The sequence below is a fragment of the Aquarana catesbeiana genome, linkage group LG01 (assembly GCF_042186555.1).
Source record: "Aquarana catesbeiana isolate 2022-GZ linkage group LG01, ASM4218655v1, whole genome shotgun sequence".
NCBI lineage: Eukaryota > Metazoa > Chordata > Amphibia > Anura > Ranidae > Aquarana > Aquarana catesbeiana.
The window spans coordinates 988,855,488-988,869,103 of record NC_133324.1 but is presented as its reverse complement, the minus strand read 5'-3'; positions in this window follow the sequence as shown (position 1 = coordinate 988,869,103).

The following is a 13,616-nucleotide window of genomic DNA, read 5'->3' as shown; positions in this document are numbered from 1 at the left end:
CAGACAATTTTTTGGTCCGCAGCCCCAAGGTATGATCGGTTCCAGCAACCATCGCCAGCGTCTGTTTTATATGGTGCAGGAATACCTAGGGGCAAGATCAGACTTGGACACCTTTCCCACCGAAAATCCTCTGGGTTACTGGGTCTTGAGGATGGATCACTGGCCAGAGCTTGCACAGTATGCAATTGAGCTACTGGCCTGTCCTGCATCCAGCGTTCTTTCGGAACGCACATTCAGTGCTGCTGGAGGCGTGGTAACCGATCACAGGGTGCGTCTGTCCACCGACTCGGTCGATCGGCTGACCTTCATAAAAATGAATGAGTCTTGGATCACCACCAGCTACCAAGCACCTGATGCTGATGTAACCGAATAATTTTTTTTGAAATCTCAGATCCCTTCAAAGACTGCCTATGCTGATGCTGAGTGACTATCCCTGAGTAATTATCCTCTTCCTCCTCAATCATCACGCTGATAGCTTGTAAGAACATTTTTGGTTCTGGGCGCCACCACCAGTGCCTAAGGCCCAATTTTTCAGCCCCTGTTTAACAGGGGCGTGTAATTACAATTTTTGATGTAATACTTTGCAGCAGGGCTCGTTCCTGCATTCCAACTAGAGTGTCTGTGAGGGGTTGCAGTGTTGTGGCACCAGCACCAGTGCCTCAGGCCCAATTTTTCTGCCCCTGTCTAACAGGGGCGTGTAATTACAATTTTTGATGCAATACTTTGCAGCAGGGCTCGTTCCTGCGTTCCAACTAGAGTGTCTGTGAGGGGTTGCAGTGTTGTGGCACCAGCACCAGTGCCTAAGGCCCAATTTTTCTGCCCCTGTCTAACAGGGGCGTGTAATTACAATTTTTGAAGCAATACTTTGCAGCAGGGCTCGTTCCTGCGTTCCAACTAGAGTGTCTGTGAGGGGTTGCAGTGTTGTGGCACCAGCACCAGTGCCTAAGGCCCAATTTTTCTGCCCCTGTCTAACAGGGGCGTGTAATTACAATTTTTGAAGCAATACTTTGCAGCAGGGCTCATTCCTGCGTTCCAACTAGAGTGTCTGTGAGGGGTTGCAGTGTTGTGGCACCAGCACCAGTGCCTAAGGCCTAATTTTTCAGCTCCTGTTCAACAGGGGCATGTAATTACAATTCTTGATCTAATATTTCACAGCAGGGCCCTGTGAGGGCTTACAGTGTTGTGGCCACAGCAATACCTAAGGCCCAAATTTCTGCTGAGTATATAGGGCAGGACCCTACTTTCAAACATCTAACTTACAAATGACTCCTACTTGCAAACGGAAGGAGACAACAGGAAGTGAGATGAAATCTACCCCTAGGAAGGGAAATTCTCTCCTGTAAGAGTTAATATGGGAAAACAATTTCTCCTTTCCACTGATGCTTTCCAATCCTTGTTCCACAAAAAAACCCAAATTTTCAAAAAACATTTTTCATTGGGACAAAAAAGTGAGGTGAAATCTTCTGAAGAGGAGGAAAGACAGCAAAACAAATGTCACAGGGGTGATAACCCTTCCCTATGTTTTCCAAAAAGCTTAGAAAAGATTTTTTGGCTGGAGCTAAACACGTTAAAAATGTTCAAAATTACAAACAGATTCTACTTAACAACAAACCTACAGTCCCTGTCTTGTTTGCACCGCCTGTATACTGCTGTTCAGAGTATATAGGGCCTGGTGGCCCCACACCTTTCCTTATTTTAATTTGGGTGCGGGGTTCCCCTTAATATCCATACAAGACCCAAAGGGCCTGGTAATGGACTGGGGGGTACCCATGCCGTTTGTCTCACTGATTTTCATCCATATTGCCAGGACCCGACATGACATTAAACCCGCAAGCAGTTTTAAATGAGATTTTTTCCTTTAAAAATGACATTTGGTGCAGGGACTGTTCTAAACATGGGAAACACGCGCCACTTTACAGGCATACTATAGACACCCCCCAGGTACGATATTTAAAGGAATATTTCACTTTTTTTTTTTACTTTAAGCATCATTAAAATCACTGCTCCCGAAAAAACGGCCGTTTTTAAAAGTTTTTTTTGCATTGATACATGTCCCCTGGGGTAGGACCCGGGTCCCCAAACCCTTTTTAGGACAATACCATGCAAATTAGCCTTTAAAATGAGCACTTTTGATTTCGAACGTTCGAGTCCCATAGACATCAATGGGGTTCTAACGTTCGTGCGAACTTTCGGTCCGTTCGCGGGTTCTGGTGCGAACCGAACCGGGGGGTGTTCGGCTCATCCCTAGTCACTACCATCAGTGTAGGTAGGTCAGTGTAGGTAGGTCACTACCGTCAGTGTAGGTAGGTCAGTGTAGGTAAGTCATTGTATGTAAATGTCAGTGTAGGTAGGTCACTACCGTCAGTGTAGGTAGGTCAGTGTAGGTAGGTCACTACCGTCAGTGTAGGTAGGTCAGTGTAGGTAGGTCACTACCATCAGAGTAGGTAGGTCAGTGTAGGTAGGTCACTGTATGTAAATGTCAATGTAGGTAGGTCAGTGTAGGTAGGTCACTACCGTCAGTGTAGGTAGGTCAGTGTAGGTAGGTCACTACTGTCAGTGTAGGTAGGTCAGTGTAGGTAGGTCACTACCGTCAGTGTAGGTAGGTCAGTGTAGGTAGGTCACTACTGTCAGTGTAGGTAGGTCAGTGTAGGTAGGTCAGTGTAGGTAGGTCACTACCGTCAGTGTAGGTAGGTCAGTGTAGGTAGGTCACTACCGTCAGTGTAGGTAGGTCAGTGTAGGTAGGTCACTACCGTCAGTGTAGGTAGGTCAGTGTAGGTAGGTCACTACCGTCAGTGTAGGTAGGTCAGTGTAGGTAGGTCATTGTATGTAAATGTCAGTGTAGGTAGGTCACTACCGTCAGTGTAGGTAGGTCAGTGTAGGTAGGTCACTACTGTCAGTGTAGGTAGGTCAGTGTAGGTAGGTCAGTGTAGGTAGGTCACTACCGTCAGTGTAGGTAGGTCAGTGTAGGTAGGTCACTACCGTCAGTGTAGGTAGGTCAGTGTAGGTAGGTCACTACCGTCAGTGTAGGTAGGTCAGTGTAGGTAGGTCACTACCGTAAGTGTAGGTAGGTCAGTGTAGGTAGGTCACTACCGTCAGTGTAGGTAGGTCAGTGTAGGTAGGTCAGTGTAGGTAGGTCACTACCATCAGTGTAGGTAGGTCAGTGTAGGTAGGTCACTACCGTCAGTGTAGGTAGGTCAGTGTAGGTAGGTCACTACCGTCAGTGTAGGTAGGTCAGTGTAGGTAGGTCACTGTATGGAAATGTCAATGTAGGTAGGTCAGTGTAGGTAGGTCACTACCGTCAGTGTAGGTAGGTCAGTGTAGGTAGGTCATTGTATGTAAATGTCAGTGTAGGTAGGTCAGTGTAGGTAGGTCAGTGTAGGTAGGTCACTACCGTCAGTGTAGGTAGGTCAGTGTAGGTAGGTCACTACCGTCAGTGTAGGTAGGTCAGTGTAGGTAGGTCACTACCGTCAGTGTAGGTAGGTCACTACCATAAGTGTAGGTAGGTCAGTGTAGGTAGGTCATTGTATGTAAATGTCAGTGTAGGTAGGTCACTACCGTCAGACTAGGTAGGTCAGTGTAGGTAGGTCACTACCGTCAGTGTAGGTAGGTCACTACCATCAGTGTAGGTAGGTCAGTGTAGGTAGGTCATTGTATGTAAATGTCAGTGTAGGTAGGTCACTACCGTCAGACTAGGTAGGTCAGTGTAGGTAGGTCACTACCGTCAGTGTAGGTAGGTCACTACCATCAGTGTAGGTAGGTCAGTGTAGGTAGGTCACTACCGTCAGTGTAGGTAGGTCAGTGTAGGTAGGTCACTACCGTCAGTGTAGGTAGGTCAGTGTAGGTAGGTCAGTGTATGTAAATGTCAGTGTAGGTAGGTCAGTGTAGGTAGGTCAGTGTAGGTAGGTCACTACCGTCAGTGTAGGTAGGTCAGTGTAGGTAGGTCACTACCGTCAGTGTAGGTAGGTCAGTGTAGGTAGGTCATTGTATGTAAATGTCAGAGTAGGTAGGTCAGTGTAGGTAGGTCACTACCGTCAGTGTAGGTAGGTCAGTGTAGGTAGGTCATTGTATGTAAATGTCAGTGTAGGTAGGTCACTACCGTCAGTGTAGATAGGTCAGTGCAGGTAGGTCACTACCGTCAGTGTAGGTAGGTCAGTGTAGGTAGGTCAGTGTAGGTAGGTCATTGTATGTAAATGTCAGTGTAGGTAGGTCACTACCATCAGTGTAGGTAGGTCACTACCGTCAGTGTAGGGAGGTCATTGTATGTAAATGTCAGTGTAGGTAGGTCACTACCATCAGTGTAGGTAGGTCACTACCGTCAGTGTAGGTAGGTCAGTGTAGGTAGGTCACTTACGTCAGTGTAGGTAGGTCAGTGTAGGTAGGTCACTACCATCAGTGTAGGTAGGTCAGTGTAGGTAGGTCACTACCGTCAGTGTAGGTAGGTCACTACCATCAGTGTAGGTAGGTAAGTGTAGGTAGGTCACTACCTTCAGTTTATGTAGGGCAGGTAGGTCACGGCCTGCATCACGTGTACACCCCCCCCCCCCCCCCCCCGTTTCCAGCCTTGGACTTCGGGCTGAAGCCCCTGGTCTTTTTGCCACCTAGCAACGCCCCTTCATTAATGATAGACATTATTATTAATGTGACTTTTCACATGTAGCAATAACTCTCGGTGGAGCTGCTGGTGTAAAGCGGTCCTGTCCTCTTGTCTCTTTACCCCTCTTAAATTGTTCAATCCCCTTGACACAACTGTAGTGCAGTGTTGTAATGATATGAGTATTGACTTTAACCCACAATATACACTTATGTTTATATTTACCTCTACCTGGGTGTCTGTAGCTCCACCTGCAGGAGAAATAACAACACTGCACACAAACTTCAGTAATAACCAAAAATAACTTCTTTCTTTGAATAAATAGTATCTTTATATAAAAGGTTATTACAATGACTACACTATCACACCAACGTAGTGCCACAGTATAGTAAACAGTTATAACAGTCTGAGTAACATACACAAATATACTTAACTATATGTATATATCTATATTTATACCAGGGAGCTCCCCCTGCTCTAAACTGTAAAGTCACTATCCTCGGTAACTAAGTGCAGGACCCTGCAGTAAAAGAGATCGTCTTGACATCTTCAGTCTTCGCTAACTTATGAATTTGTAATTGTAATCCACAAAAGGGGTTCCTCTTGGGTGTTGCGCAGAGTAAGGTAATACACTAAAGCAGTTATAATCCAGAAGACTGGTTAAGTGTTCTTACACGAAGGAGACAAACATCTAGCATCCGTTCTTGAATACTGAAGTCTATGCAGATGTATGGTTCTCCAACTTAACTTGTTCCGTGGGACTATCAGTCCCAGCAACACTCTGTAACAGTTCTAAGTGTGTGTAGTATTTAAACAAACTTCTGGGTGTTAACCCTCTCACCACACGGGATCCAGGCAGATGGAGGCCTCTGTTTCAACAGTTCTCAGTGCGTACGGAACCACCGCCACGCCATCACACTGCTCCGTTCAGTAACGACCAGGAGTCCTCGGTTACCTCCTCCACCTGGTCTCCGGAACAATCACTTCTGCTGCTCCAGCACACTGTGATATGATGACAGGATCCCTGCTGCTGCTCCGCTCCCTCACAAAGTAGGCCGCAACCCTGTGGGACACACACACCCACAGAGCTCTGCAGGCAGCCCACGCGTCCCAGGAACAAGAGACCTAAGATGGCTGCTCCCAGCCCTTTTATATCCTCCCACAATGCAGTTCAGTTCTTCTCTTGTCCAGGAGCATTGTGGGTAGGTCATGGTTATTGTTCAGAAGTAAACAATCACTTCCATGTCACTTCTCTTAAGCATGAAACATAAAAGTGTTGTACCTTTTCAATTGTCCACAAGATGGCACTATAGCAACTTATGTCCTGTATAACACACATATGGCTAAAAACAAAAGTTATCAGCACTACACACATATAACATATAATAAGAGAACATTTAACATACAGTATGACTCTATGATATCTGAGAACAGGGGTCATAAAAAGAACACCATAAACCAGCTCTGGGATTCTCTGGAAGAGCGATCTGACAAAAGCCTCTTCTCTGGCCATTTAGTAGTATAATTTATGGACTGTGTAGAATATCACTTCAAAGATTTCAACTGAAGTGGGAATGGAACAGGAACTTCTCCATCATAAATAACAGCGGGTGAGTTACAGCTGACCTATCTTCTAGACATGTGCACAGCCAAAAAATTTGTTCATTTTCGTTTTCGTTTCATTCATTTATTTTTTTTTTTTCGCATTCGTAAATTTGTACATTTGTAAATTCATAAATTCGTTCATTCCTGAATTCGTACATTCGTACATTCGTTCATTCGTTCATTCGTACATTAATTCATTTATACATTCATACATTCGTGAATTCGTACATTCATACATTCGTTCATTTATACATTCGTACATTCGTACATTCGTACATTCGTTCATTTGTACATTCGTACATTCGTACATTCGTTCATTCGTACATTCGTTCATTTGTACATTCGTACATTCGTACATTCGTTCATTCGTACATTCGTTCATTTGTACATTTGTGAATTCGTACATTCGTTCATTTGTACATTTGTTCATTTGTACATTCGTGAATTCGTACATTCGTTCATTTGTACATTCGTACATTCGTGAATTCGTACATTCGTACATTCGTTCATTCGTACATTCGTGAATTCGTACATTCGTTCATTCGTACATTCGTGAATTCGTACATTCGTTCATTTGTACATTCGTGAATTCGTACATTCGTACATTCGTACATTCGTACATTCGTTCATTCGTACATTCGTTCATTTGTACATTCGTGAATTCGTACATTCGTACATTCGTGAATTCGTACATTTGTACATTCGTGAATTCGTACATTCGTTCATTTGTACATTCGTACATTCGTACATTCGTGAATTCGTACATTCGTTCATTTGTACATTCGTTCATTTGTACATTCGTACATTCGTGAATTCGTACATTCGTGAATTCGTACATTCGTGAATTCGTACATTCGTACATTCGTTCATTCGTACATCCGTACATTCGTGAATTCGTACATTCGTACATTCGTTCATTTGTACATTCGTACATTTGTGAATTCGTACATTCGTGAATTCGTACATTCGTACATTTTTAAATTCGTACATTCGTTCATTTGTACATTCGTACATTTGTACATTCGTGAATTCGTACATTCGTTCATTTGTACATTCGTACATTCGTACATTCGTGAATTCGTACATTCGTTCATTTGTACATTCGTTCATTTGTACATTCGTACATTCGTGAATTCGTACATTCGTGAATTCGTACATTCGTGAATTCGTACATTCGTACATTCGTTCATTCGTACATCCGTACATTCGTGAATTCGTACATTCGTACATTTGTTCATTTGTACATTCGTACATTTGTACATTCGTACATTCGTGAATTCGTACATTCGTACATTCATACATTCGTGAATTCGTACATTCGTACATTCGTGAATTCGTACATTTGTAAATTCGAAAATTTGAAAATCCAAAAACCCAAAAATTGGAAAATCTGAAATAGTAACTAACTATTAAATTATAGGTATTGTAATTTCCTTTCAAAGTTGGCTGTCAGTGAACGTAACAAATACGAATTTATCCGAAGTTACGAATTATCCAAAATAACAAATGCTGCATCTAAACAAATGGAACGGAACCAATTAATAATAAATAATAATAATAAAACCTTTTTATTATTATTATTGTTATTTATTATTATTAATTCATTACGTTTGTTTGGATACGGCATTCGTTATTTCGGATCATTCGTAACCTTCAGATAAATTTGTATGTGTTACGTTCACTAACTTTGAAAGGAAATTACAATACCTATAATTTAATAGTTACTAGTAATAGTAGTTAAGGTATTATTAGTTCATTATTATTTCAGATTTCCGAATTTCTGAATTTACAAATTTACTAATTTACTAATTTATTAATGTAGGAATGTACGAATTTACAAATGTACGAACGAAATGAATTGCACATGCCTACTATCTTCCTCCTGACACCACTACACTCAGGGTGACCCAGAAACCTTACTGGGGTTAGAACATTCCTCTACAATCTCTATGATGGAAGGTCACCCCTTCCTCCTGACACCACTCTGCTCAGGGTGACCCAGAACCCTTCCAGGGACAGATCATTTTTCTACTGTGACAGACCTAGCCAGGAGAGAGACTTTTGGAGGGGACTGAATGCTAGCCTCTTGCCGATCGATCGTGGGCCCTGACATTTGGGGGAACGGTGCTCTTTGTGAGCTGTATGCCTGGGGACCCTTGAGGTGGTATTACTGTGGATTCGGGTCCTGGTCCCCCAGGACACACAGACTCTGGGGACCCTGGATTTGCCATATTAGAAATAGTGGCTGATTCATAATGCTGGGACAAATACTGTTAGGAGATGCTGATGTCAATTCCAGCCACCTGTCTGTCTGTTGCCTGCTAGAATGTGTATTGTAAATAAGCCTCTAGTATGGGATCTAATGGGGCATACACACGGTCAGACTTTTCGTCTACAAAAGTCCGACAGCCTGTCCGACAGACTTCCGGCGGACTTTCGGCGGACTTGCAGCAGACTTTCTAACGAACGGACTTGCCTACACACGACCACACAAAAGTCCGACGGATTCGTATGTGATGACGTACACCGGACTAAAATAAGGAAGTTCATAGCCAGTAGCCAATAGCTGCCCTAGCATGGGTTTTTGTCTGTCGGACTAGCATACAGACGAGCGGATTTCGGGGTCCGTCGTAGTTACGACGTAAAGATTTGAAGCATGTTTCAAATCTAAAGTCCGTCGGATTTGAGGCTAAAAAAGTCTGCTGAAAGTCCGGGGAAGCCCACACACGATCGGATTACCAGCCAGCTTTAGTCCGTCGGCATCTGTTGGACTTTTGTAGACGAAAAGTCTGACCGTGTGTATGCCCCATTAGAGTCATTAGATCCCCATTGTTGTTTGTGTTAATTAACTCTGCTATTGTGATAATGCTGATTGGATTCTCTGAGCTACAAGACGGCCAGTCTGGCCTAAAGGTCATGTCTGAGTCATCTAGACTGTCTAAAGGGATTAGTTAATTAGCTCATGTTAATTAGGTTTCTGGTCACAGGTGTATGTTCAGAGTAATATGAGCAGGTGTCAGAGTATCTAATTGACCAGACTGTGTGGACTGCACAGAGGAGACCAGAAACACATGTAAGTGAAATGGTGTTTATTAACAAGTGATAAGTAAAAGGAAAACAGTGCAAAACCCACACAACAACCCACTACAAACAACAATATATATATATAAGTAAATGGAGATACCGTAATCGTAAACAAGCCAAGCCAAGGTCATACACAGGGAAGTCAGCAGATGGGGTACAGGGCAGGGATCCAAGGGAGCCAGGAACAGAAGGGACAGGACTAGGAAGGCCTCAGGATAGGGATTGGATCAGATCAGGACAAGGCAGATAGCAGGCTCAAGGTCAAACAGGCAGCAAGGTCAGAACGCAGGGAGAGAGAGAGAGAGATACCAAGGCAAGCCTATGAGGGCTTGCCGGGTATTTGTAAGGCTGTGGTAATTGACCTCATGTCACAGCTGAGCGCAGTGTGAGCTGTTTGCTCCACACTGCCAGAGTGCACCCGCTGGTTGACGCCGGTACTATGGCCCGAGGATGCAACAGTGCCACCAGCAGGAAAGACCTCTTACTGCAGGTCCTAGGTGTTGGAAGACACCTGCTGATGGACACTGGTACTGCGATCCAAGAGACCGATAGCGCCACCAACGGGTAGACCTTCTCATGACAGTACCCCCCCCTAAAGGAGCGGCCTCCGGACGCTCCAACAAGGTGCATCTGTTCAAAGTTCATGGCCTCCAACTGAACAGATGAGGGCACATCAGGCCAGGCATCGGGTACATCAACCTGGACAGTGGGTACTGCTGGCATGTCAGAGTCATTAAGCTGGGCAGCAGACGACAGGAACCACTTGAGCTGGGCAGCAGACGGCAGGAACCACTTGAGCTGGGCAGCAGACGGCAGGAACCACTTGAGCTGGGCAGCAGACGGCAGGAACCACTTGAGCTGGGCAGCAGACGGCAGGAACCACTTGAGCTGGGCAGCAGACGGCAGGAACCACTTGAGCTGGGCAGCAGACGGCAGGAACCACTTGAGCTGGGCAGCAGACGGCAGGAACCACTTGAGCTGGGCAGCAGACGGCAGGAACCACTTGAGCTGGGCAGCAGACGACAGGAACCACTTGAGCTGGGCAGCAGACGACAGGAACCACTTGAGCTGGGCAGCAGACGACAGGAACCACTTGAGCTGGGCAGCAGACGACAGGAACCACTTGAGCTGGGCAGCAGACGACAGGAACCACTTGAGCTGGGCAGCAGACGACAGGAACCACTTGAGCTGGGCAGCAGACGACAGGAACCACTTGAGCTGGGCAGCAGACGACAGGAACCACTTGAGCTGGGCAGCAGACGACAGGAACCACTTGAGCTGGGCAGCAGACGACAGGAACCACTTGAGCTGGGCAGCAGACGACAGGAACCACTTGAGCTGGGCAGCAGACGGCAGGAACCACTTGAGCTGGGCAGCAGACGGCAGGAACCACTTGAGCTGGGCAGCAGACGGCAGGAACCACTTGAGCTGGGCAGCAGACGGCAGGAACCACTTGAGCTGGGCAGCAGACGGCAGGAACCACTTGAGCTGGGCAGCAGACGGCAGGAACCACTTGAGCTGGGCAGCAGACGACAGGAACCACTTGAGCTGGGCAGCAGACGACAGGAACCACTTGAGCTGGGCAGCAGACGACAGGAAACACTTGAGCTGGGCAGCAGACGACAGGAAACACTTGAGCTGGGCAGCAGACGACAGGAAACACTTGAGCTGGGCAGCAGACGACAGGAACCACTTGAGCTGGGCAGCAGACGACAGGAACCACTTGAGCTGGGCAGCAGACGGCAGGAACCACTTGAGCTGGGCAGCAGACGACAGGAACCACTTGAGCTGGAGGGCAGACACCCGAACATCAGGCTGGAGGGCTGGAACATCAGACTGGAAAGCTGGAACATCCGACTTGGAAGCTGGCACATCAGACTGAGAAGCTGGCACATCAGACTGGGAAGCAATCTTCGAGACATCAGGCTGGAAGGCAAGCTGCAAGACATCAGGCTGGGAAGCTGGTACCGCAAACTGGGAAGCTGGCACATCAATCTGGGAAGCTGGCACATCAATATGGGAAGCTGGCACATCAATCTGGGAAGCTGGCACATCAATCTGGGGAGCTGGCACACCAGACTGGGAAGCTGGCACATCAGACTGGGAAGCTGGCACATCAGACTGGGAAGCTGGCACATCAGACTGGTAGGTAGGCATCAAGACATCAGGCTGGAAGACAAGCTGCAAGGCATCAGACTGGGAAGCTGGCACATCAGACTGGGAAGCTGGCACATCAATCTGGGAAGCTGGCACATCAATCTGGGAAGCTGGCACATCAGACTGGGAAGCTGGCACATCAGACTGGGAAGCTGGCACATCAGACTGGGAAGCTGGCACATCAGACTGGTAGGTAGGCATCAAGACATCAGGCTGGAAGATAAGCTGCAAGGCATCAGGCTGGGAAGCTGGTACAGCAAACTGGGAAGCTGGCACATCAATCTGGGAAGCTGGCACATCAATCTGGGAAGCTGGCACATCAATCTGGGAAGCTGGCACATCAGACTGGTAGGTAGGCATCAAGACATCGGGCTGGAAGGCAAGCTGCAAGACATCCGGCTGGAAGGCAGGGACATCGAGCTGGAAGGCCGGCATCGGGACGACAGACTGGGAGGCAGGCACATCAGACTGTAAAGCTGGAACATCAGACTGCAAAGCTGGAACATCAGACTGCAAAGCTGGAACATCAGACTGCAAAGCTGGAACATCAGACTGCAAAGCTGGAACATCAGACTGCAAAGCTGGAACATCAGACTGCAAAGCTGGAACATCAGACTGCAAAGCTGGAACATCAGACTGCAAAGCTGGAACTTCAGACTGCAAAGCTGGAACTTCAGACTGCAAAGCTGGAACTTCAGACTGTAAAGCTGGAACGTCAGACTGCAAGGCTGGAACGTCAGGCTGGAAGGCTGGAATGTCAGGCTGGAAGGCTGGAACGTCAGGCTGGAAGGCTGGAACGTCAGGCTGGAAGGCTGGAACGTCAGACTGGAAGGCTGGAACGTCAGACTGCAAAGCTGGAACGTCAGACTGCAAAGCTGGAACGTCAGACTGCAAAGCTGGAACGTCAGACTGCAAAGCTGGAACATCAGACTGCAAAGCTGGAACGTCAGACTGCAAAGCTGGAACATCAGACTGCAAAGCTGGAACATCAGACTGCAAAGCTGGAACATCAGACTGCAAAGCTGGAACATCAGACTGCAAAGCTGGAACATCAGACTGCAAAGCTGGAACGTCAGACTGGAAAGCTGGAACGTCAGACTGGAAAGCTGGAACGTCAGACTGGAAAGCTGGAACCTCAGACTGGAAAGCTGGAACATCAGACTGGAAAGCTGGAACCTCAGACTGGAAAGCTGGAACCTCAGACTGGAGAGCGGGCACAGGCTGAAAAGCAGGCACCGGGACTTCAGGCTGGAAGGCCAGCTTCAAGACATCCGGCTGGAAGGCAGGGACATCGAGCTGGAAGGCAGGCATCGGGACAACGGACTGGGAGGCAGGCACATCAGACTGTAAAGTGGGAGCGGGTTGGGTTACTGGCAAGATGGTGTGGGTCGGGAAGAATTTTTGTTTCTTTTTTGGTTTAGCCCGTGCAGTCTTGTATGTAGGTGCAGGGCTGTAAGAAAAGAAAGTAGCTGGGCAGAAGGAAGACCAAGGAACTGTAGCTAGAGAGGGGTTTTGTGGGACTGTTACAGTTGAAGGAGAAGAGACAGGTGAATTGAAGGCAGGATAGGTGCGACACTTGGAGACTGGGTGGTAGTATTGGGTAGGGAGCTGGTTAAACTGGGTAGTAGCTGAGGTTGCCATGAGTGACGGGGAGATAGATTTTTTGGAAGGTAGATGATTAATGGCAGGGCTGGAATATTGTGGTTTAGCTAAAGACAGGAGATCTGACCATGCCTGCAGCAAAGGTTGAACAAACGCTGATTTACACACAGCCTGACTAACCAAAGATTGTACTGAATAAAGGCAATCAGATAACACCTGCTGGGAACAAGCAGAATAATGTTCATCAAAGGAAGCCGGATCATCCTCTAACAACCATATCAGGGATTCAACCTGGTCACAACTGAAAGGAGGGGAGAAATCGTCACTACCTTCGGGAATGCATGACAAAGCTGACTTTGTACATAATTGGATCAAAGGCTGAACATCCTCAAATAACATATGACCTCGATCTACAAGTAAATGGGTGGTTTGTATCGTTTCCAGCAGTTGGTCTCGGGTCCAATCTTTAAGAGTCTGACAACAATATTCATTATCCTCTGCCGCCAGCAGAGAATAATAGACAATTTCATCAAAGTCCATTTTGCGCGCCCACCGTAACAGGACGGTTTCTCAGTGC